The following is a 24,132-nucleotide window of genomic DNA, read 5'->3' as shown; positions in this document are numbered from 1 at the left end:
AACCCTTCTGCTCTCTGTCTTGTCTCGCTGAGACCTCCCTGACCTCTGCAGAGGTGACTGGAGAAGTAGAACAACCAAGAGTGTAGCAGCACAGAACATGTCTCTGTGCAAACGAATTCTGAGTGGGTCCACATACTGTGTTTCCACAAGCTTTTTGTACAGGGCTCGAGTTCACAGTGGGCTGGGCTTCCAGGGCACAGTGTTGTCCAATGGCAGCGCCGGGATCGCCATGTGGGTCCTCTGATTTACGGTACATCATTAAGTCAACCATTCCTTCTCCCTGTGGCCCAGGTGGCTGTGGGGCCCGAGGCCCAGACACACACAAGCAGAGCAAGGCTCTCTGTGGAGCACTGCACAGCAATGGGGAAGAGGCGCATAACACAGAGGAGCAGCTGCAGACCAGTGAATCCAGCTCCATATCACAACCATGCCACATCCCTTCTTGACAGGAAGTACTTAAAAAAATAAATCTCAGCACCTTCTTTGTCTACAAAGAACGTCTTGTCTTTTTTTTTTTTTTTTTTGGTAAAGGCACACAATTCTATTTGATTTCAGCTTCAACTGTGCAGCAACTGAGAGAAAGAACAAGAACCCAGAAACAACAAACTGTCCCATGTTCTATTCCAAAGCAGGATCTTTTGGAACATATTTGATTTAAAGTGAGTCATCCTCAGGCTAGTCTCATTGACAAAATGCATGTACTTACCCCTGTAACAAACATTCATTTTATTCAGGATTTATGTATTATTACATGTTTTAATTAGTAATTTGCACCCTGGTGAATAAATGATCTGCCAAACTGCTTTTTTTTTCATCTCCTGTATCTCAGCAGTAGGAAACAAATGAAGGTGCTCTGAGTCAGGAGAGATTTTTGGAGCTGCTTTGCCCTCTAGTGGTGACTGACAGTGTCAAAGTCAAAAGAGACATGAATGCCTGCCTGCTCCAGCACAGTACCCAGCAGCCACAGCACATGAAGCACAGCCTACAGCCAAACTCTTTGAACATGTAACAGGATGACTTGTCGATCTACACAGACCTTCACATTAACAGCTTTGTCATTTTCTGCAGTCTGTCAGTAAAAGAAATTAGCTGTTACAGGTTTCAGCACTTTATGAAACTTTACAAGGAGACTTTAATATTTTACAAGGCCACTAAAAACCCTGGCAGGCTTTTCGGCTCTGACTTACGCCTTAGAGACAAACCAGGGTTTATGTTGAGGAACTAGGTGGCTCACAGAAACTGACTGTACAGTTTAAACTTTAATTTATATTTGGAAGCGAGAAAGAAAATCTTTCCTTTATTAGGTGTCATGCTCAAATAACCGAATGTAATACTCTTTATGCACCGAGTGGCTATTTTTATTTTTGAAATTTTATTTATTTACTTTTTTTGTCCATGGGTATGTTTTTGTGTGCCAAGGAGGGAGACACCTACACGCTAAGAGAGAGATTTTATTCACTATCATCTATAAGTTCATTCAGGAGGAAAGAAGTTGTGGTCATTTTAGCTTTTGGCTCCAGTTTTGGGAAATAGAAACTGTGTAGTGATTAGGTTCTTCCTGCACACTGTTCTGTGTGTGTGTGTGTGTGTGTGTGTGTGTGTGTGTGTGTGTGTGTGTGTGTGTGTGTGTGTGTGTGTGTGTGCAAAGCCCAGCAGAAATTGGTGTTGGTGTTGGTGAAAAGCTTCTCGGCCCCCTCGCTGTCAGTGGGTAACGTGAGACAAACGGCGTGCCATTTGCTGTGTGCCTGACTCAGATATCGTGACCTGGCCAACTGGACAGGCCTGACTTTCAGCTCTGGCTTATCTCTCTGGCACAGCATTGGTCACTTCACACCATGCCACTTGATCAACCACATTTGCATGGGATCAGAGGCTAGTCTAGAGTGTTTTGTAATGATGTGGATGTGGAATATAGACCGACGGTGAGCTACATTTACTACCGGTAGCTTTAAATTAAAATTAAAATGCTCACTAAAACATTGCTGTTGCTGCATTTTACTGTGTCTAAAGTACTGTGCACTTATTTAAGACAGTTCTCTCTTGCTGTACATGCGTTTTAATTGTCACCTGCCAGGATTGCCTTGGGATTTCAATTTAATATGAACAAACAAAAAATTATATAGAGCCATCTAGTAGGGAAACACAACACATGCTTGTCTTTTTTTCAGGAACTGAACTATTAACTTTAGCTATTTATACCTAATACACTTTTACATTAAGCATTAAATATGTATGTGTTTTTCAGAAGATTATAACTAATTACCTGTAATAATTTTGAAGTTCATTATCTTGCCTCTTAAATAAACTCACCATGTTTTTCCTATTAGTGTGGATGGTTTTCATTTTAGTTTCAGCCTTTCTAGTCATTATTTGTCTCCAGTTACACCCAGATGCTACTGTAACCCACTCCTAACCTAATATGGCAACAGAGTAATGGCAAAGTGCAGTTACTGTCATGTGGCCTTGCAGCATCTTATACAGGTGTGCAGGAGCCCACAACTTGTAAGCCACACTCATGAACTTTGAGCTATGATAGTCAAAAATATGATCAGCAGTTTATTTTGTGGTAGGTCACTTTCTTAACTTCATACCCACTGAATTAAAAACAAGCAGTTCTTGCTCACTGCGTTTTTACCTCAAAGATAAACAAAAACGACTGACACAATATGGCTCTAAACAAGAAAATGCATTAGCAGTCAGTTTGCTTAATAAAATCATTAATAAATTAAATAAAATCAGATGGAGTATGAGGAGGTATCCTCGCATTCAAGAGTTAATTATAATAGTACACGCGTGCACTCTTGAGCCACTTCACAGTCTACAAAAAAAATCATTAAAACCTTGAGAAAGAAAAGTACTGTTTGAAATACAGGTAACACCAACACACAAAGTGCAACCCTGTTTGCTGACACAGTAAGCCTACAGCCATCACACAAAATAAATGTCCCGCGCAATAGGAAAGCAATTTTGCAATGCATCACTTTAAGTGAGTGGACCTCTGTGCAGCAACCAGCATCTCTTAACCTTTCCCTAATTTGTCTTGTCTTGTTATGAGCTCTCAGGAACAACAACAACGTCCTTTCGCTATCAAGTTTTTAAGTGCTCAGCCCGCGCAGAGCTGGTCCACATCAGGCCCAGCGCAAAAGGATGTTAGTCAAAGACTTTGCTGAAGTCAGATTTAGTTGTATCAGTCCCTTCCTATAGTTGATGCAGCTGTTTCCTCATTTGGTCTTTGAAGAAGCTCAGAAAAACCATGTGACATTACGAACCAGGTGCTCTGACCTGTCCACTCTTTCCTGTTATTAGATAACCATTATTCAAATGAGCGGCTAATAAAGAACAAGTTACTGCAACTTTCACTGCACTCTTGATTTACTGCCGCCACCTTTCCACAGCATGCAAACATCAAACACTTCATTTCAACGGGGAGCTGATAAGGAAATGTTATCTCAGTGTGAAGGAGGCAGTGACCTCCCCTCTGGCTTGTAAGAGGTAGCAGGAGAATACTTTCAGCATTGTCCAATATCACCATCCTCTGGGAGCCAAGTATAACAATTAATAGCTCATTTACTGACGCTGCAGCACATGAACTAAAAGATACGCACATGTAGGGTTTTAATACAGCTAGTGCTGAGAGCAGAGCTAGAATACATGGTTTCTTTTCACTATAAAAAAGTTTAGGGAATGGAGCTTTTGTACTTGTATAGGACATCATCACTCTTGTTCAACAACCTGACACGTATTTTGGTAGGATTGTCACCACAAGAAGGAAGTTGTAAACCAGAGAGGCTCCCAGTGCAGGAAGCCTCCTCGCATTGTGGGTAATGTCACCTTGAAAACATGGTGGTCCTCAGTAGACCCTACACAGAACTCACACTAAGGTAGGGAACAATGTGTACCTCCCAGAACACCTTTTCTCTATTTATATACTCAGAAAATAGCATGCATTCGAGTAACAATGGAAGAAAGTGATCCCAGAAAGTGTACATGAATCCATATCTATCCAGTGGCATTTGCAAGCAGTGTGTTTTAGACTGACAAGTTTAATTTTTAGGACTTGTTTATGTTGTGTTTATTCCCTCTCATTCCCTGGACACTTTGGTAACTCCAACCTTTCATTAAGCCTTATTACGCACAACACTCACTCAGCATCTGGCTTGGGGCTCCCAGAATGCCTCATTTGCTGTGCTTTTTATTGCAGTCATATAGCTGGAGTTGTAAATGCCTGTGTGGCTGTGTATTGTTTTGTGTTGTGGGGAGTGTGCAGTATTCTCACCAGTAACACAGAGTGTTAATGTGCCCAATTCACAGTGGCAGATCCCATGCAAATCTCTCAACAAGTTAAAGTTAAAGCTTTTATGTGTGGGATTTTGCTGTGGAAAAGTGTTTTAAAGCCAAAATAACAGTCTGTGTCATTTTTGAATTATAGCTTTATTAGAAAATGCCATTAGCGGCGACAGTATTTAGACTATAGTGGAAGTGGGTTGTTCAGTTTAGCCTTTGGCCTGTGATTGGGTGAATGTGAGTTGAGTAAGTGGCACACAGTGGAGGGATTGGCAGCTCTATAACTCCCTCAGACAGGTTTGTCATCTGTGTCAATGACCCACCAGGGAGCCGGCCCTAATATCAAACCCAGTGCTGATGGATGACCACCGTTCCAGCTGTTAAAGCACTGTCACAAACAGGTTCCTTCGTAGCCTGTCAACCTGTGTATGTGTGTGTATTTGTGAGCGAGTGTGTGCTGTAAGTAGGATGTAAAAAGCCATGGTCAGCCTTGGAGCCTGGTGAAATCCAGAGCTGATGCTGTCATCATTAGCTCAGAGGGCCAACTCTGTAACAAAGCGGCTTTCTCTGGCTTTGAAAGTGGCACTCTTGCCAATTTCCCTGTGTTACATATACTCAGAAACAGTGAAAAGCATTTTGAAAAATGACAACTCAGTGAGAGTTTGAGCAGGCAAGGATACATGCAGATTTAAAAATGCCTGCAGGAGATGATGCATCTAACTAAACTACAGTTTAATTTAGCAAAATCCATATACATGTTTCTGTCCTAAATGTGACATAAGTAGAGCAGAAAATTTCTTAGAGCAGGTACCAGAAGACATAGTCAGAAAAGGACATTTAATAATGCATCTTCTTTTGCATTCAAAATGGCACAAATTGAACTTGAATCCTTCACACACAAGGATGTCAGGGTTGAATAAGAGTGCTGATGGTGAGCGAGATTAATACTGAAGGATCGCGTAGGTGTTGCAAACCACATTTCAAGTGTTACTGGCTTGCACTGCCTCTCTGCACAGCCTCATTGTTTCATTGTTCTGCCTCGCTTCTTTCACCAAACGTGGTTCGTAGTGGCTCAAGTGTAAACTACAGTGCATCGCAGGAAGGAAGAGGGACCTGGTGGTGGTGGGGGTTGGGAGCAGGATCCCAGACCATAAAACCTGGCAGCCGCCCTCCTGCATTGTTCAACGCCACCATTCCAGCCCTGTTTTACCATTTTCTCTCTGTGTCCTGCGTATCCTGTCCTTTTAGAGGCAGTAAATGTTGTTGACTAACATGAATCCTGAGCAGGCTTCTCGGCTGCCTTTGTTCCTGCAACGAACGCCCATGAAAGCAGGGAAAATGTTGTGCTAAAAGAGCAAATAAATATGTTATGGTTATGAATTTTGACACAGACGTCATCTGATTCCAATAAGACGTATATCTGGTTGCAAGCAGCATGCATTACACAGTGGTAAGAGTACAATAAATACATACTACAGCCTTTCTGCTTCATCTTAACACACCCAAATCTCCTCTTACGGCACCACCTTGTGGCGAGACTGAACTGTCTTTTTTTTTTATAAAAAAAAAAAAACATGCTGCAGCGTCATATAACAGCAAAAGGCCACAGTGACTTAATGTGTGCATGCGTGCAGTTTACTTTTGTCTTTTTACTTACAATATCTGACACATTGTAGCACATTTTTGTCCCATACTTCTAAAATGTTATTTTATAATGTAGCTTTAAAACAAAAATAAAAGGAAATGAGATCATGTAATAAACAGTCTTGTTTTGGCAGGTTCACCTGCATATTCACAATCAATGCAAAAGTGACATATAGCCTCAAACTTTAGTGCAAAAATGTTTCACTTAACTTTCTATCGTAAATGATTTGCCTGTTCTCGTGTGTGCAATGAAACATTCAACATGACCCCAGCAGGAGCGTTCAACTTCTGTGGAATGCAGATGCTCCCCTCTTTAGTCTATTCATGTGATTTAAGGCTGACAGGGAAACCAAGGAGGGCCAAGACTGGAGGCTGGACATGACAATGAAGCTGGAGTCCTGCACAAACTGCTCCCCCTGCTGGTGGGGTTCAGACGGCTCTGAGGGAAAACACTGTGAGAGGCATGAATTTAGTCATCTGTCAACTTTACTCAAATAAGTTGTAAGCAGAACAGTGATACATCACTTAAAGTCTTTACATAATATTTCCCAACTTTCCCACTAACACAGTCAGAGTTCATCTGATAACCACATGGCCAGTGGCTCTCCCATCAATCCCTCCTCTTGTCTCTCCCTCTCTCTCTCTCTCTCTCTCCCTCTCTCTCTCTCTCTCTCTCTCTTCTTGGCAGGATCAGAACTGTAAACAGAGGGCAGAAAACGCCTCTATGATCCCAGCTGCAAATAGAAAGCTGGAGACACGGGAACATTTTTCTTAAAACCGCTGTACACTCCACACTAAATGTAGCCTTTCTCTGAGATCAGAAGGACTGATGAAGCCTGTCATAATCATTTCTATGCTACATTAACAGAAGCAACACTGTAGTTAGCCTTGGCACGAGCGAGTGTTGCTCAGCGGCCTCGAGCATTCATAAACTCCAACCTCCACTCCTGCTGAAGTGAAGGGTAAACGTCTGCCTGAGTTTAAAAAGTTTCACATCAGAAGCACTTAGTATTGCCTTTTAAAAGCTCTCAGATTATTTTTGTTCCATAGCAAAACCAAATACATCTGCTCTGATTATAGTAATATGACCACAGTTGTGTTTTTCATAATCAAATTCAGACTTCGTGCAAAAAAATCGCAAAGGCTTAAAAGCCTATCAGCCCCCCAAAATATTTATGGAGGATAATACTTAGTATCAAAGATCTTGTTACCTGGGACAGCTACATTTTGTAGTCCTTTATCAGATGGGAGCGCTTACAGGAAACACCTAACAGTTTCCAGGCACACGGTTTGTATTTTCAAAATCAATTTCTGTCTCACAGTTGGTTGCAGTGCCACTGAAGTCATCAGGGTCATGCACCTTCCTCCACAGTCGTTTGCCAGCCGCTTCCAGCTGAAAAATGGAGCCTTCTGGACTGGAGGGGTATATGAACAGAGATAGCTTGACACAACCATTTGTTTGGCTCAGGTGAATACAGCCAGACAGCAACACAGTCCCTTCTCTGCAGCAGGGCTTGCACTATGGCCAGATCCTACTGGACACTCATTCCTCAAAAACACTCTGAAGCTGTACTCTGAGACACCACTACTGTGCTGTTTATAAAAAGACAACAATGGTCTCTTTTATGTAGTCTGCGCCCTGATATTCAAGAGTGTTGCTTAAAATACAGGGCAGAGTACAAACACAAGAATCAAAGCAAGAATCAAGCAATAATTCTTGGCGAGTGATATTTTACATTAAAATTGTGGTTATTCAAAGTGCAGCAGGTGTCAGAAATGATGGAAGACACCACACTAAAGTATCTATTAGTAGCAAAGTGGGCTACCTGGAAGATGGAGTTTATTAACTAACAAAACATTTTTTATACTTGTGTTTTGTTTGTATTTCTACAGCCTTGCTAAAGCGAAATAAATGTGGTGTAGTTGGACATAAATACAGTGTGTGAAGACACTGAAGTGGAAACACACACACACACACACACACACACACACACACACACACACACACACACACAAAGAGACTTGGTTTGGAAGTCTCAGGATGAGAACTCTGGCAGTCACAATCTTGTTTTCTTTTTAAACTGGCCCCAATGAGCAAGGGGTGGCTCTGAATGAAACAAACTTGTCAAGGTAGCCACACATTAAACCATATCCTGCTTTATTGTCTGTTTCACTGTCAAGGGAATCATATTTTACAAAATCATCACCATGTTCTATTCAGTGAGACTTGAAACTAGTAAGTGAGACCATAAACTCATCAGGAAAGTGTTTTCCGAGGTCATATCACGGGAAATAAGGTGTCAGTTTTCTTGTACAATCTGATTTCTTTTTTTTGCATCCCCTGCTGGATGTTAGAAATATTGCAGGTTTAATGCATTTACACATTTGTTTCACTCTCCAGACCTGGAAACTATGCAATGCTCTTTTATACAGTCTGTGAACCCAGCACCACCCACTGATTTATGCAGACATGCCATGAGAGAAACACAGTTTTTAATTAACACAATTCAGCATTAAAACTCTGTCTTAATGTTTCGAAAGTCCTTACTGTCTCTGTTAACAAATGAGTTATTCATTTCCCTCAATACACAAGGACCGACTCACAAAGGACCCCACACAGTATAAATCTTTGAATTTCAGAAGTCAGAATGGCTGTGATAATAAATATAATTGGTGATAAATAACACTGAAGCCCAATTTTGTGGCGATGACGTTATGTGGCTCTAGCTCTGTTCTTTATTGACCGGGTCACGCGCCTTCGTATAAAGAGTTTTGCTGTAACTCTTGTGTGACTGTCGCAACTTCTCAGACTGGCTGTAATATTCACGGCTGCATACAGGTATGAACTGAAACAGCCCCGCACCTTGCATGTAATGAATTTGAATGTGTGCCTGATTCAGTATTAGTCTGGCTTATTGCTCGGCCCTGCAGGAAATGAATTGCCCTTTATTTAACATTACAAATTACAGGTGACCCACGGTGAGGAGAGCTGTGAGTTTGATAGGTGCGACAAATAGATTTAGAGGAGCAATGATTTCCTTCCAGATTCCTGTTGTGCGAATGCAAAAGATTAAATGACAGAGGATATTAGGAAATAATTTGTGATTCCCACTGTGATAAACGTAATGCTGTTAGGAGGCAATGAATATGTCTGTTTTCATCACAAATAAATCACATTAAGTATTAGATTGCATTAGGGTGATTTGTTGTATTGCAAATTGTCATGTGCTAGCAGAGGGCTAATGAGGATATGAGGTTAGCATTGCTGCAGGGGTGGATTTCTTTCAGGTAACGCCATGCTGCTCTAAGTGCTTCAGGTGTGGACTGAGCAACATCCTCATTAGACAGCCTGGAACCTGTGGTAAGGATTAAATCCTCAGTTTTCAGTCAGTATAGTCTTTTGCCAACAAGGGTCCCAGGATGTAATAAACTAAGCTAAATGCTGTACAGTAAAAAACTTGTCAGCATTGTGGTATTTAACTTTGTTCTCCCCAAGATTACTCAGCCAGGGTAAACCACATCAGTCAGATGTTAGGATCATATTGCCCCAGAGATAAATCCATCAGTTTTCTTGTGGGTATATCCAAAGCGAATGTGTTCAAACCATGCTTTACACCATCTTTGGTTCCCTCTAAAGCCAATGACTTGGCCTGTTGAGTAATGAAGTGTTGGAGTTCAGTAATGAGACTGTTTACAGGGCGTGCTTGTTTCACATGAATCAAGCCCAGTGTGTGGTTAGATAAATACCAGCTTGGCCCTGCACGAAGCCAGTCAAACCTTCTCTGCTCAGGAAATGGCAGCCAAATTCCTGCGGAATGAATGAAGAGGAAATCTGCGAGTGGCAGCCTACCACGAGATCACTCTGAAAGGAGAGGGTGGAAAAGCTGTGGCCCTTCCTCTGCTATGGACCCGGGCCAGGGCTCACTAGGTGAGACTGATGGAATAATAATACACATCCTGAGTGTTCTTTTCATTAGCAGCACGGTTTCATGTTTTTCATCATCCTGCTGAGAGAAATGGAGAGACCCTTATTTCTGAGGTGGACAAATTACCCTTTCCCCTCTGGGAGATGCAGCTGCATTCAATATCATGTATGTGTGCCCGTGTGTGCGTTTCTGTGTGTTTTAGGTGGGGGTCGCCGCTCGATACAGGGATTTCCTGTGGAAATAATAATTAACCGCAACATGCGCACAGAGCCAGCGATAAACACTCGGCCCTCTCCCCGAATATTGTCTTTTACAAGCAGCCAAGTACCTGGATTCATCTCATTTCCTACATGAGATTTAGATGTGAAGCAAACTTCCATTAGGATATAAGAAGTATTAGTTTAAAGCCATGACCTCAATCTGTCAGTTGTGTAAACCTATCAGTCTAGTTCTGCTTGAACTGACGTGACAGCATGGCCATCTGTATTTAGAGCACATTATCGGTGATTCATATTAGCCCTTAACCAAAGCAGTCCCTCCATTAACTCCACCTGCAAACACCTCATATCCCAGGTGACCTATTTTCCCAATTACTAATGCCATTACTCTACACTTCCTGTCCTCAGCAGCCATCACAAGGCGTCCAGATTAGAGCGGATTTCACCGAAACTCCTCTGACGACTGCATTAGTGTACATTTTTCTGCACTCTTATTACAGAGCACACAGAAGAAGAGTTACAGTGCCTCTCAAATGAAGCAGGCTTGAGTGATAAATCTTCCGCACTAATGTGCACGCTTAAGAGTTTTTGACTGTAAATAAAGTCTTGGGAGACATCCTGTATTTACATGGAGAAAACCTTGAGGAAATAGCCCCCCCCCCCCCCCCCCCCCGCATGGGTGTGTATGCCTGCAGCCAATCAGAATTCAAGCTGCAAATGCCATTTATTCCCTCTAGGAGTCCTTACCAAGGCGTCATAGCTGTGTTTGTACTCTTACATGTAAGTAATGTAGGACAATAATTCACATGTTATGAAAATACTGTAGTCATCTTCCTAAAAATAACACAGGGTGTTTAGAAAATGTAATGTAAAGCACCATCTGCGATCATACTGCCTGTGATAGAAAAGTACAGCAAACAGCCATCCGAATAACCGTCACACAACCGGGATGTCGGCTCATTCCGGGTCAGCATATAGCTTTTCATCATAATCATCAAAGTGTCATCCATCTCTGTGCAAACACGGGTGACACCTTAATTGCTTTTGATAATACATTCATCCTGTCAAAACGATGCGATAATCAAGTTGTTTCCAGAGCAGCCATTGATGCCTGCACTAAATCAGTGTTAAAAAAATACAGTAAGGCAAAGTTCATCTCATGTTTTTTGTGCATTATGTTTGTCGATAAGTTCAATAAACGTAATGCACACGCACGCAATCATCTGCCATTTGTAAGTTCATCATTTACAAAGTGTACTACCTCCAAACTTACAATTTAAAGCATAAATAGTATATCCTGAACAGTTTGCTGTTGTTTTTTATGACATGTATGAGGTGCAGAGATGGGCAACGCGTTACTGTAATCTGATTACTTTTTTCAAGTAACGAGTAAAGTAAGGGATTACCTTTGCAAAAACGGTAATTAGATTACCGTTACTTTCCCGTAGGAACGCTGCGTTATTGCGTTACTAAAACCGTGATTTTTTTGCGAGAATGTCTCATGACAATGACGTAAGCGAGTGCGACGTTCCTGACAACAGCTGTCTGCAGATCAACAATGGATCATATATCGAGTGCGGGAGAGAGTATGAGCATGCAGCGTTTAAAGCGTGGAAGTACTGACCTTACTCTGAGTTTGATTCCATAAAAAGTGACAAAAAAATTAGCGTCAGTTGTGCGTGGGAAGAAAACTTCTTTTTACACCGAAAAAACCCCTAAACAAGCTCCGAGTGCGCAACGACGTAATGGGAAATTCACAGAGAAACTCGCGGATTCTTCCACTGACCGTTGTGCCACACCTGCACCAGAGCACACCTCCGCCTACCCCACTCCTGCTTTACAGGTGAAAATAGAGCAACAGTCTTTGACTTTATTTATTTTCTGCTGTGTTTTACTTGCATCTATTTGAAAGACTGAGTGTAAACACAAAAAATATTTTATTTTATGTGCTGGAATGTGCAGAAAATAGGTTTAAATGTTAAACTAATTTCAGAGTCAGAGAATGGTGCATATAATTTAATTTAATTTTTGCCTGATGCATAAAGTTAAAAGATTAAAACTGATGAAACAAGTTTAAAAAAAAGAGACTTTTCCATTTGATTACATTTTGTATGATGGATTATGCAGAAAAAGTAGAATTGGGCTGAAAGATCTATCGCTTTATCACCTATTCAGGTTGTAAATCGTGTTTTTAAAAAGTAACTAAGTAACTAAGTAATTAATTACTTTTGAAAATAAGTAATCAGTAAAGTAACGGATTACTTTTTTGGGGAAGTAATCAGTAATTAGTTACTGATTACTTTTTTCAAGTAACTTGACCAACACTGATGACGTGTGATCAAAAAGTCACAGGAATGAGTCTATAAAAATTAAAAACCGTACCTGATCTAAAATTGGCAAATTTTTAAATCAAATTCATCTTCTTGCAGACTTCTGGACTGTTTTCAGTATGGCTCTTATTTAAGGTCACTCCCTGGAAGTCTCATGTTGTCCCCTTATCCTCGTGCCTCTGCATTCTGCTTTCGATTTCTTCCAGTACGACAAAGCAGTGATCATTCAACTTGATTTTTAACATTACAGGTGGTGAGAGAAGATTGTGTTGGTGTGGCCAACAACTGCACCACTGGCAGGCACCAGAGTTCGGGTTGCTTTGGCTTTTGTTGTCCTCCAGACACCTCGGGATGGCTCTTCTCTAACAAAACTCTGGATTCTTTAAGTCAAACGTGCTTAAAAAAAACTGCTCAGGCACAGAACCGGACCCAGCTCTCGTCACAAGTGGCCATTCTTCACACAAGACTCAGATTAGTTTTGAAAAAGACTAATCTGTTGGTGTCTGCAAGTTTGAGATTTTTGGTGAAATTGCTGTCCGTGCAGTGCAGGCGGTCAAAACCGGACATCCGGAGAGCGATCTGAAAATAACAGCTGCAGTGGAAGCCATCTGGACATGCTTTAAAAGAGGATGTTGGCCTTGCGCTCTGACTGATTTCAGGTAAGGCTTTTTATTTTTACAGGCTGATTTACAGAACTCATAAACGAACAATGAGAAACTAGCTATGAAAATCTGATAACTTCACTTCTTCACACAATTTTCATCTGCAGATACAACTGACATTAATTCCAGTCATTTTATTTGAATCGAAACAACTACTTCTTAAATTATAAAAGGTCTTCCAAAGCTGGAATTATACTCCTAAACTCATTTGATGTTCATCTCCATTAATTGTATCTTATGTAGCTTATTTATATTTTTGTCTCTATTTTAGCTGCAAATGTGTTTCCAAACACATCTACACAATAACTATAATATAGCACAATAAATTAGACGTACTTTTATAAATGCACCTGCTTTCAAAATGTTCAATTATTAGGTTGTTTGTACAGCTTATAGACTAAACAGCTTATAATACAACATGTTTAACACATTCTTCTGCTCCTGTCAGAGTTTAGCTTTGAACTTCCTGGCACTTAAACTCAAAGATCTGCTGCTTGGGAAAGTATTGATTATTTAGATTAGCTTTCAGTGGAGTGGAAACCACCTTCACGCAGACCATCAAGTGCTAATTGGTTTGGAATGGAGCAAAGGTATCAGCGAACGGATTCCAGATGACACTCCAGTGATGGAAACATCCTTTAAGTAAATGTAGCAGTCGGCTCCAGCATACCACACCATGCTTCATCTGCTCAGGATGTCTGATTACGCAAGCAGTCAGTGCCAGCTGAGGTACAGGGTTCCTCTGTAGTGCATTCTTCTCTTTAATGAAGTGCACTGCTGCCGTTGCAGTTCTGCTTTGGGTCTGTGTGGCAGTTATCTGCTCGGCCTGTACTGTAAGTGGGAAAGTATCCGAGGCGGCAACGTCCCGACGGGTTTGGTACAGATGGAGCCGTTAAAGGCGAGCCACAACGATCAACTTTTCTGTGCCAGATATATTGGAGAATGAACAGGAATGATGAATCCAGTTTAGAATATTTAAGTGAAGTTCACAGAAAACAACATAACTAGCCACAGGAGAGTGGCACGCTGAGCCTGCAACTGAAACAGCCAAGTTCTGTGTTTAGCCGTTTAGAAAACTACAACTGTGTTTTTAAGTAGACACTATGAGTTTTGTTTAACGTCATATGAGATATGATTATTGTATAATGGCAGAGTTTTAAAAAATCTTTCTGGTTTACAATGGCTTTTCTGTAATGGTAGGACATAGTCACGGTGAAAGACATGTTTGTTGGCTCTGTCAGAGCCCAGTCCAGTGTGAAGAGCAAACCTGGAGACCCCGGCATATTGCCCTAATTGGACGTCACATCAGCTCAGCGGGACACGAGGGGGTGATGTTGTGAATTGTATTTTCTCGCTCATCGTGGGGTCTTCCCCCTGCTTGCTGTGCTCTGGAGGTGTCAGGACACCAAAAGCAGACTCGCCATATTTAATACAGAAATCAAATTCTGCCCACTTTGTATCCTCTCTGATCTGATTATCTCTGTATTGATTGACATCATATACCGCCATCTTCTTCATATAAAGTATTTTAAATGGGTTATTGTCTGTGCATCTCCCACTGAAAATGGATACATTCAAGTTTTGGCTTTTTCTTTTTTTGCAGCACAGTCTTTTCTAGAAATTTTATGAATCAGATTTTCTTCTAAATGTTACTCTCACACTGATCTTTTTATAAAAAAAAAATATACATGCTCTCAGCCTCTATTGCTACCTTTTTATAAGAGTATGAGTTCTCCTTCAGATGTTTTGTGCTCGAACTGTGTTGTTGCAGCTGGCACACAGATGGCTCACACACCAAACACTCGGCACATGATTCCATTATGCCAATTAAAAGAAGGAGACCTGGTGTGCAGAAACTGAAAGTAACCGTTTTGTTTTTATCAAGGACGCCAGACTATTAAGATCTGTACACGCTCCCTAGTACTGGGACTAACTCCATTTGTTTCTACAGCATCCAACACATTGATAAAATAATTTGTTCACATGATATTCCTTACTCGAGATGTAGAGAAAAAGTCAAAATACTGAATTTTGACATCTGATTGATGTTTACTGTGTCCCTGGAAAGATAAAATGTTGGCATTTTAGACTTAAAGGAATAGCGAGAAACTTTAGGGATGTGATTTTTTGAGGAGTTTGACATAATACAGTAATCCTGACACCATAGTGGTATTTTTTTTTTCGTATTACTGATTTTTATCAGTACGCTGTTTTCTTTCTAACATGTTGGTCCTTTAATGTTGCCAGATTTTATTTGGTTTGGACGTTATCCACCCAGACAAGTCTCCAGCACTAATTTCCAACACTGTCGTTTGATCTATAATAAACCCCACTGGTTTAGCAAAACCTGCTCCATCCAGTCCAAGGTATTTATTAATTTCCCTAAAAGATTTCGGGTACCTCTTTCCACAAATACAAAACTAGTGCATTGTGTTACATTTCTAATATTCAGGATATTGTCTTTATTGTTATTATTATTATATTATTATTCTTTATCTATTTATTAAGTAAAAAAAATCAACTGTTTCAGGGGTTTAACCCACTATTACAGTTTTGTAATAGATGAACGTCTCTCCTTTGTGTGATCAGTATGGTATCATGTACCAATGTTATGTTGTAAGATGTATTATTATTTCAGTCTTCATAAACCAGCTACATGGCAGATTAATTCCTACTTATCCAGATAGTTAGCTTAGCTTAGTCCAATTATTAGAAACACTGGAAGCAGTCAGGCACCATTCAAACTCACTAAATAGCAAAGCCATCATGTTTTTGTGGAGTAAAACACAAACCAAAAAAACAAATACATAAAATAATAACATTGTAATATTATATACACAAAACCAACATATTTACATAAGGGCGCTGTATTACAAAGATGATGTATTTCCCCACAATGAAAAGTCTTCGAAAGTAACCACTAACGAAGAAGAAGAGCACAAAACACTTTTGAAGATGCAAAATCTGTAAAATGTAGCTGTGTTTTTTTCCTTTTCCCATCAAGCTTGGTATATAAATTATTATGTTACTAAATCACTGTTATATATGAATGTGCAACTATACCCCACCCATCTGAACATTTCCAGACATATTGAAGCAGTTTGGCTGCTCTTACATATGCCATTTGCCTCACACCAAGCGCTCTGTGTCTGCTAATGTTGCAGTCAGTTCCTGATTAAATTATAAACAATGCTGAGTGCTATAGTAAACATTTGGTTGTGCATACTTCATGATCAAAGCCTCTCTTAAGATGGTGGCATGCCTTTCGCTTTTAGCGTCTCTCTATGAGACATAACATATTAATTAGCGATTGATAATAACCAGTCCTCGTAATAATGATAAGAGAGCTGATAAGAAGTTATTCGTTGCCTTTCAAACTGTTCGGTGGGAGATGACATGAAGGGTTGCTTAATGAACGCAGAGCTCTGTCTGAAAACATGCAGACAAAGAGCGCAGTCGCAAAAGTTCTGCTTGCAGCAGATACAGAATCTGAGCTGTAAAGATACAGATCAAAGTTTGACAAATGATTATGATGATTTTGATATTCCCTGCAGACAATTCTACTTTTTCATTTCCTGGTAAATTGTCTCGACTCCACGCCTGTCCTGGTGGGTTTTCCTACCACTCCCTTCTCCATTCTGTGGATTTATTAAAGCTAACATTTGTCAGCAGGAAGATGGTTGATATGCAAAACATGGAGCAGCTCTCACTTTAGTAATTCTGGCTGTTAGAGAAATGAGATATGAGGAATGCCCTGCTAAGACACAGCAGATAAGAGACATGAGTAATGTTCAGAAGATTTGGATGTTATTACTCTTTATTATTTATTTTTATTTGTACCTGAGAGCTTTTCAAAGAATGATGTCACTACAGAGCAAACAAGCCAGCCTCTGCAAATACTATTTATTAAATTAAAGGATCCAATACAAAGAAGGTTGAATTTTTATATTTATAATTATACAATTAATTGAGTAAGACTTGAAAGGGTTTTTTTAAATTTTTTTTTTAATGGTAATAGAAATGTTATTGTTGAAAAAATGCATTTGCGAAATTTCAATAGGCCGTCTTTCCTGGACTGCTTACTGGAGCGGGAATTCATTTGCAACATGCAGCCAAAATATTAATGAACAGTTATCACAAATCTGCATCATTCATTCGTTGTACTGCACAGTGTAATTGCAGCTCAAATGTCAATATCATCCCACAGAAATCAAATTAATATTATGCCTTCATGCACACGATGAGATGAATCGCTTCTACAGTTCAGAGACGTTTACATTTTTATTTTACATTTTCTCATTTAATGGAATCGTCACAGCATCGGGCTTTGGCAGTGTGATGTTGATGGGATCTGAGCCTATTTTAAGATTTTTTTTTTTTTTAAGTTTACATATTAAGTTGCATAGCATACAGTGCATTATAGAATCGATGTGTAACAGTTAAAGTGTTAATAATATATTTTTTAAATACATAAAAATAATGTAAAAAGTCCACTTAAACTTTGTGTATTTATTTATATTAGCCTTCAACTTAGCCGTCACTCACTCCATAGGCACCACTGTATAGGTAACTGATTAAAGACATTGCACTTTAACAGCAGTGCAGTCTCATTGCAGTCATTTACCCCAAGAATCTGTAGGATCACGTTGCCCCTTATTGATTTGGGGGAGTTGTTTAGTATTCCTTTTAGGATGTTGCAGGCTTTGTTGACATGGTCTATGAACCTGTTCCATCATTCGAGCTATATTTCGCCCATTTGCGGTTTATAGCATCAATATCCCCTAGTGATTTATGCCTTATCACAGTATTTATCATCTCAAAGAGATACATCTTTTTCCCCCTGCTTTTGTTGTCAGGCTGGTTCTGTGATACAATGAGGTACAACTCTGTATAGTCTGAAAGCGGGACAATTTCTCTGAATATAATTTGTGCTGGCCTGATAAGGAGAAAGGACCATGCTGCGTGAGGAAATTGTTCTGCTAAGTGACTCTTCCCCTCACATTGCCAAGCTGCATCTCTCTATATAAATGGCCATTGTCAGGAACACACATCAATCTTGGTGCATATCGCCACAGAGCCAGGAGGCGAGTCGGCGTAGTCTGCTGTTACCAGTCACAAATGTGTTGAGCTTGTCTCCTCTAGCCATTCCCACTCTGTACAGTAGAGGCACAAGCTGTGGCCAGTGTTCTGAAGAGTGGTCACTTTCATTAGAGAAGTCATTAAAGGAATTACAGGAGCTGAGCCATGGATTTTTCTTGGATTATTGTGCTTGGATTTAGCTCAGTTCCACAAGCACATGACTAAAATACCAGTGCAGCCGTTGCAAAAAAAAATGTTTCCCCTTGTGTGTGAGAGAAATGGGGGAGAAAACAGTTCTGCTGATGTGTGTGGCCGTGTGATTGTGCTTGGCTTTCAAAGATAAAAAACTCAACAAGGTGATGAAAACCTTTCTCGTGGATCTTGTTGATTCAGTCAATCCTTCTATGCACCCTTATCCTGATCCCAAGGGGGTCTTTTTGTCCAGTTAATTAGGATAAACTATTGTCTCTGGCACATCCCTGTATCCAAGTCTGACCAGTGTTTTTAGCCAATCAATAGTTTTTTCAGGGTATTCTGTTCATTATTTTTCGTAGTTTTTTAGCTCATCATTAAAACATTACGAACAAAGAAAAACAACAATTTCTCTTAATTATTTCTTTACTTTTCCAGCTCTGAACCGTGTGCCATCCATGCTGTCCCTTTTGAATGAGAGCCTTTCCATCTGGAAGCAGAATAAATGAAATCAACAAAAGCCTGTACCCCAAATAATGTGTAATTATAGAGAGGAGTTTAGGATACTCTATGTTACACTCTCGCCAGTAATAATAATGTATTATACAATATGAGAAGGGGATGTTAGACTACTCTATAATACAGCCTGCACTCCTAGTTATAATGTGTAATACAGTGTGAGAAAGGAAAAATACTCCATAATACAACCTATTCTCTACTTTGTAATTGCAATATACAATTTTATTTTAATACCCTAAAGAAAGCCTTACAGGAAAAATATTTAGCATAAGCATAGTATAGCATTTTCTTCTTTCCTTTAAAACTGCCAAATGTTATACTCTTGTTATACTCTAACTAGTAAGTAAGGCTGTAATTTTTTTGGGAACTAACAATTACACCCTACATGTCAGAAACGTGACGTGACTATTTTATTACTTTTAAATGTATTACAGAAAATATAAAAGTATAAAAGATTTGAATGTTGTGTTTCTTGCTATAGTAATCTCTTCAGATCAGATGCAGTTAGTAACTTGTCCCTGGACACTAACTCACTTTTTAACTCACTATTTTTATATAATAACTGTGATGTGATCAGTGGAATATCCTGTTAAATTTCAAAATAATTTCACTACAAAGTCCTTTCACCAGGTATTCAGGAAATTTCATGTGATTTGGATGAAATCGTCTATGTAGATGTTTCTTTCCCCTAAAAACTTGTAGACTTTGTGTTGAGCCTAGTTTTGTTATAGGTTATATACACAAAATTATCTAAGAAAATTTTATATGTAAAATAAGAGTAGCTTGATTGTTCCAGGTTCCCTTATCATAGTAACACAAATACAACTTCAGTAGTTGTGGCATAGCTTTCTAATACTCAGATTTTAACATTTGCACTACAGATGGCGGTTTAATAAAAACCAAACCAAAAAAAAAAAACAATTAAATCCACGTTCAGGGTGTTTATTTTTTAATGTTTGTCGAATAAAAGTCACTGGTCATGAAAACTGCAAACAGTGTCTATGTGTGCATTTCCACCTCTTTCCCCTTCCGCTCATTTTTCATACTTACATTGTCATGACCTAGAAGTGTGTGTATTCAGGGGGATGTTTCTGATCTCGTGTCCCGAACTGTGGAATAATGTAAGAGCACTGGTGTGTTGCTGCTGTGGCTGGGGGAGCGTGTTGCCATAAAATATTAACGACTTGGAAGCCCAGCCACATGACAAGATGAATGTAATTGGCCCTCGCAGCTCTATCTGTGCATGTTAATGAGATAGGATGGTATTTAAATCAGTCGCACCCCAGACACTGTGGATGCAGTCTGGAAAACCACAAACAAAGACGCAGTGAGAGAGCACGGATGCAGTGAGATAGATACAGAAAATGTCACTTATTATTCAATGCGGGGACCTACTACTAGCATTTCCTTGTATTATGATTGCTTTTTGTTTATTTAAGCAGAACAGTATATGCAGCTCAGGCTTCAGCTCACCCTTTTGATTGAATACTGAAAACTGATTGTGAGATAAATTTGCTTTTCCAGAACATGCATAGTTTGAAGCTCACAGCCAGAAGATGCAAGTTGAGAGAACCTGTGGACAAAATGCATATATAAAACCGTGGTAAAGCTGTGCACCTGCACAGCACCTGTCCCACTGGAGCGCCGGGGCTGAGCCCCTGCCTGTCGCCAGTGATATGGAACAAAGCTGTGGTCCCTAAAACAAACTGTGACCACCTCAGGAGAAAACTAGAGGCTGTGGTAACTGCAAACAACAGCTTGAGTCTGCTCTCAGGGGACGAGACACAGGAAATGTAGGCGGTAGCAATAATATAACCTTAATCTTAAAGGCAAAGAAGGCCAGCAGTGAAGTGTGTGGGTGCTTTTGTGGGTAAAGCCTTTAAGACTTGAGCAAAACTGAATGAATTAAAATAAAAGTCAGCAGATGGGGCTCTGTGTCGCTTTACTTTCATTATCCTGACAATTCTTGCCTTTTACAGCACTGTGGTCATCCTCACTGGCACCTCATAAAACCACACTCGGGTCCTCGGCTGCAGACATGTGATGCCGGCTGGACGAAGGTGTGATGTATCAAAGCCCCAGACAAAAATCTTGGCATGCTGTCTTTCTGTGTGTGTGTGTGTGTGTGTGTGTGTGTGTGTGTGTGTGTGTGTGTGTGTGTGTGTATTTTGCGTATTTTTGTGTAGACCGGGAGAGACCTGACGCCAAAGGGTGGGGGAAGTGCAGGCAGGAGGACAGATGGTCTCCCTCATGGTGGCTGAAATAAAAGAGGGAATTAGAAGACTCCAAGGTGTACACTCTGACGGCAATTACAGCAAATAGATTGGAAGTGGACCTCCAGGCACCCGGGGAGACAGCTCTGTGGGGGAGAGCTCCACCTCACTGCATCTGGTCTGTACAGGCGAAACAGTCGAGAGAAACAAACAAAACAAAACAACACACACCTTTTCTTTCCTATCACTGACCAGACCATACTGGCTATTAGCATGCAACTGTTTATCAGAAGAAGTGTCAGAATATCAAATAAATAAATAAACTTCATGTGTGCTGAGTCTGAAATGGATTTCTAAATTACCATTTTTCTTGGTTTGGATATGTGGTTGAAGGATTTGCAAAACCAATTTCAGACATCCCTGGGAGCTGTTTTGGTTAGTTATTCTGCTGCCTGCAGGAGTTTGAAAACAGTCAATTATTTTTGTCTTGCTTGCTTCCGCCCATTGATTCTCAAACGATTTTCACTGCACCTCGAAGTAAGGATATGCAGCAATTGAATTAAATAAGCCCTCCCAATCAATATAAAAAGCGTAAAACATTCACAGTTCACTTTCATAGCCTGTGGAAAGTGAGAATTCATTGCAGATGAAAGTGCAAACAAAATGAAAGATACTTTTATAGATCTATGAAAGCTGTTATGAAGTTTATTGATAGCCATCAAATATTTTGAATATAAAATATTTAATGCATTACTTCTGGCGATATTTGTGCGCAGAATCTCAAGCAGGATTTGGGCCGCCGTCTTACTTTTCTGAAGCCATTTGGAGCGGTAGGGATCAGCAGATTCCATTAGCCTTGCCCTGTGGCTGAAATAGTGAAATACCATTTAGAGAATAAGTGTCTCTAACCCCAAAACCTTGTGTTCCCATCAGTGCATAAATGATAAAGACGCAGTCTAATGAAACAAAAGGCTCCCTGCCAAAGTCGGCCATAAAAATAACATTTGGGTAAGAGAGACCTTAAGCTTATCCATTAACCTCCGAAAAGTGTCTGTACTGTTACTCCCACACGGTACGCTCTGCAGTGACAACACCACTGAAATATACACAAGACAACAGTAATAAAAACTTGAGCGATTCAGTCTCAATCTCGACATTTCAAACTATTTAAAGGAATATTTTTATGAGAACACTTGATTTTCGCTGTAAAAATGTGTTGTTTAATTACAAATGTCTTAAAGAATGTAGCTTGCAAGCTACGCATACTATAGACCTTACTTTCTGGTTAGTGCACAGTAAAGTTCTGCACTATTATCGACTACATGTATTCCCATGAAGATTTACTCACCGGGTTTAAAACAAAATGAGGAACCAGGTTTGTGTTGTATACAATGTAAATAAGGCCAACTTTTGGCCTATGAGTTATGGCCTCCAGAACTGGCTGCTTTCCCTTCTTGCATATATTCATGAACAGTAAATCACTGGCTTCTGAAAAAAAAAACAAAATAGGGGCAAAGAAACAAATACATAAAAGATAATTAGTCAGGGAGCATATGTAACCAATCAAAATATTTGTTTGAGTTTAGTTATTTTTAGATGAAAATGCAGAGAGAGAGAGAAACTTAGAATAACACCAAGAAAGAAAAATCATAACTTACAAACTCCTTCTTTGAAAAAGTCAATATTTGTATTGATGCCTGACTGCATAGAAGCACATAATTATCAGTGAACAAATACAGTTAGTTTTGTGCTAAATTATCAGGAACCATAATATGGAAGAGGGGTTAGAAGAACAACAAGATCATATTTGCCGTGTCATCAGTGGAGGATATTACAATCCATCATGTTTATGGTGTTCTTGTTTTTAGTGATTTGGTTTCTTAAAGTATCTTGTGTCTCACACACCCTAAAATTGATGCCAAGTGGTTAGAGCCATCTTATTTAAAGTTCAGCAATTTGTTAGCTTTAAGCATTATAAGTTAAATTTGTGTCAGGAAGACTGGATTAGTACAACACGACGCTGCATGGGTGTCATAAATTTGGCACTGGAAGACTCAGGCTTAAGTTGCTGAACGGTGACAATGACCCTTTTTTTCTTGAACACATCCCAGTTTTGCTCATGAAACTTTATTATTGGTTTATTCATCAAAGGTCCTCCTCCTTTCACCCTCAGTGCAATTCGAGGGAGAGCACAAACAATATTCAGATCTGCATGTACACATGTTGTTTTGTGACAAGTTTTCTGATGCAGCACCAGTATAAATCTAATAAATCTATGCTTTCACAGGCACAAATCAGTCTGTTCCACTTTAGGTTATTCATTTACTCTTCGTCTATAAGATAGGAGTTTATAGTGTGCCTATTTTAAGCAACTGTGGGAGTATTTGCAGCAGCTTTTTAACATGCAGAGAAAGAAAACATCTGACCTTCACTCTTCATGACTCTTGTGTTTGTGTTGGAATTGAAGAGAGCCTGAGAATTAAATTAAAAAAAAGTCTGTTGAACTCAACTTGGATGTGGTCATAAATCATCGGCAATATTTCTTGGAACAAGCAAAATCCAAGATGAAATGCTAAAGGCCACATAATTAAACCTAAAAACTGTAAAATCACAAAACCTCTGCCTTATTTCTGTTCTGAAGCTCTGAGGGGTAAGGTCTGTATTTTTTCCTTGGCAGCAGGGAGTCAAAGGTACTGAAAAGAAAACGTAGTCGTATTTAGGTAAGAAAAAGTAACTCAGCAATAGCTCTGTTGTTCCAGTGACATAACTACCGGTGCCACAGTGACATACTGAATATAACATTGAATTGAGGTTTGCAGCAAAAGAGGGGGAAAAGACAGTATGGTAAACAGCTGCGATGATCCAGCACAGATGGATGAATACCACTGGGTAGTTTGTGCTCATCTCCCTGCACAGACAGTGTGTTTTGTCTGTACAGTTAAGCTTTTCTTCTCCCAGAGGTTGCCTGTTTTCCAGTCTGCAGGTCTTTTTGGATTCCTCTGAGAAGCAGCTGCAGGAACCTTGAACATCTTCTAGTAATTCAGATGAAATGACCCAAACAATCT

Source organism: Simochromis diagramma, unplaced genomic scaffold, assembly GCF_900408965.1.
Source record: "Simochromis diagramma unplaced genomic scaffold, fSimDia1.1 OVJJ01000343.1, whole genome shotgun sequence".
Classification (NCBI taxonomy): Eukaryota; Metazoa; Chordata; class Actinopteri; order Cichliformes; family Cichlidae; genus Simochromis; species Simochromis diagramma.
This window is presented reverse-complemented; position numbering follows the sequence as displayed.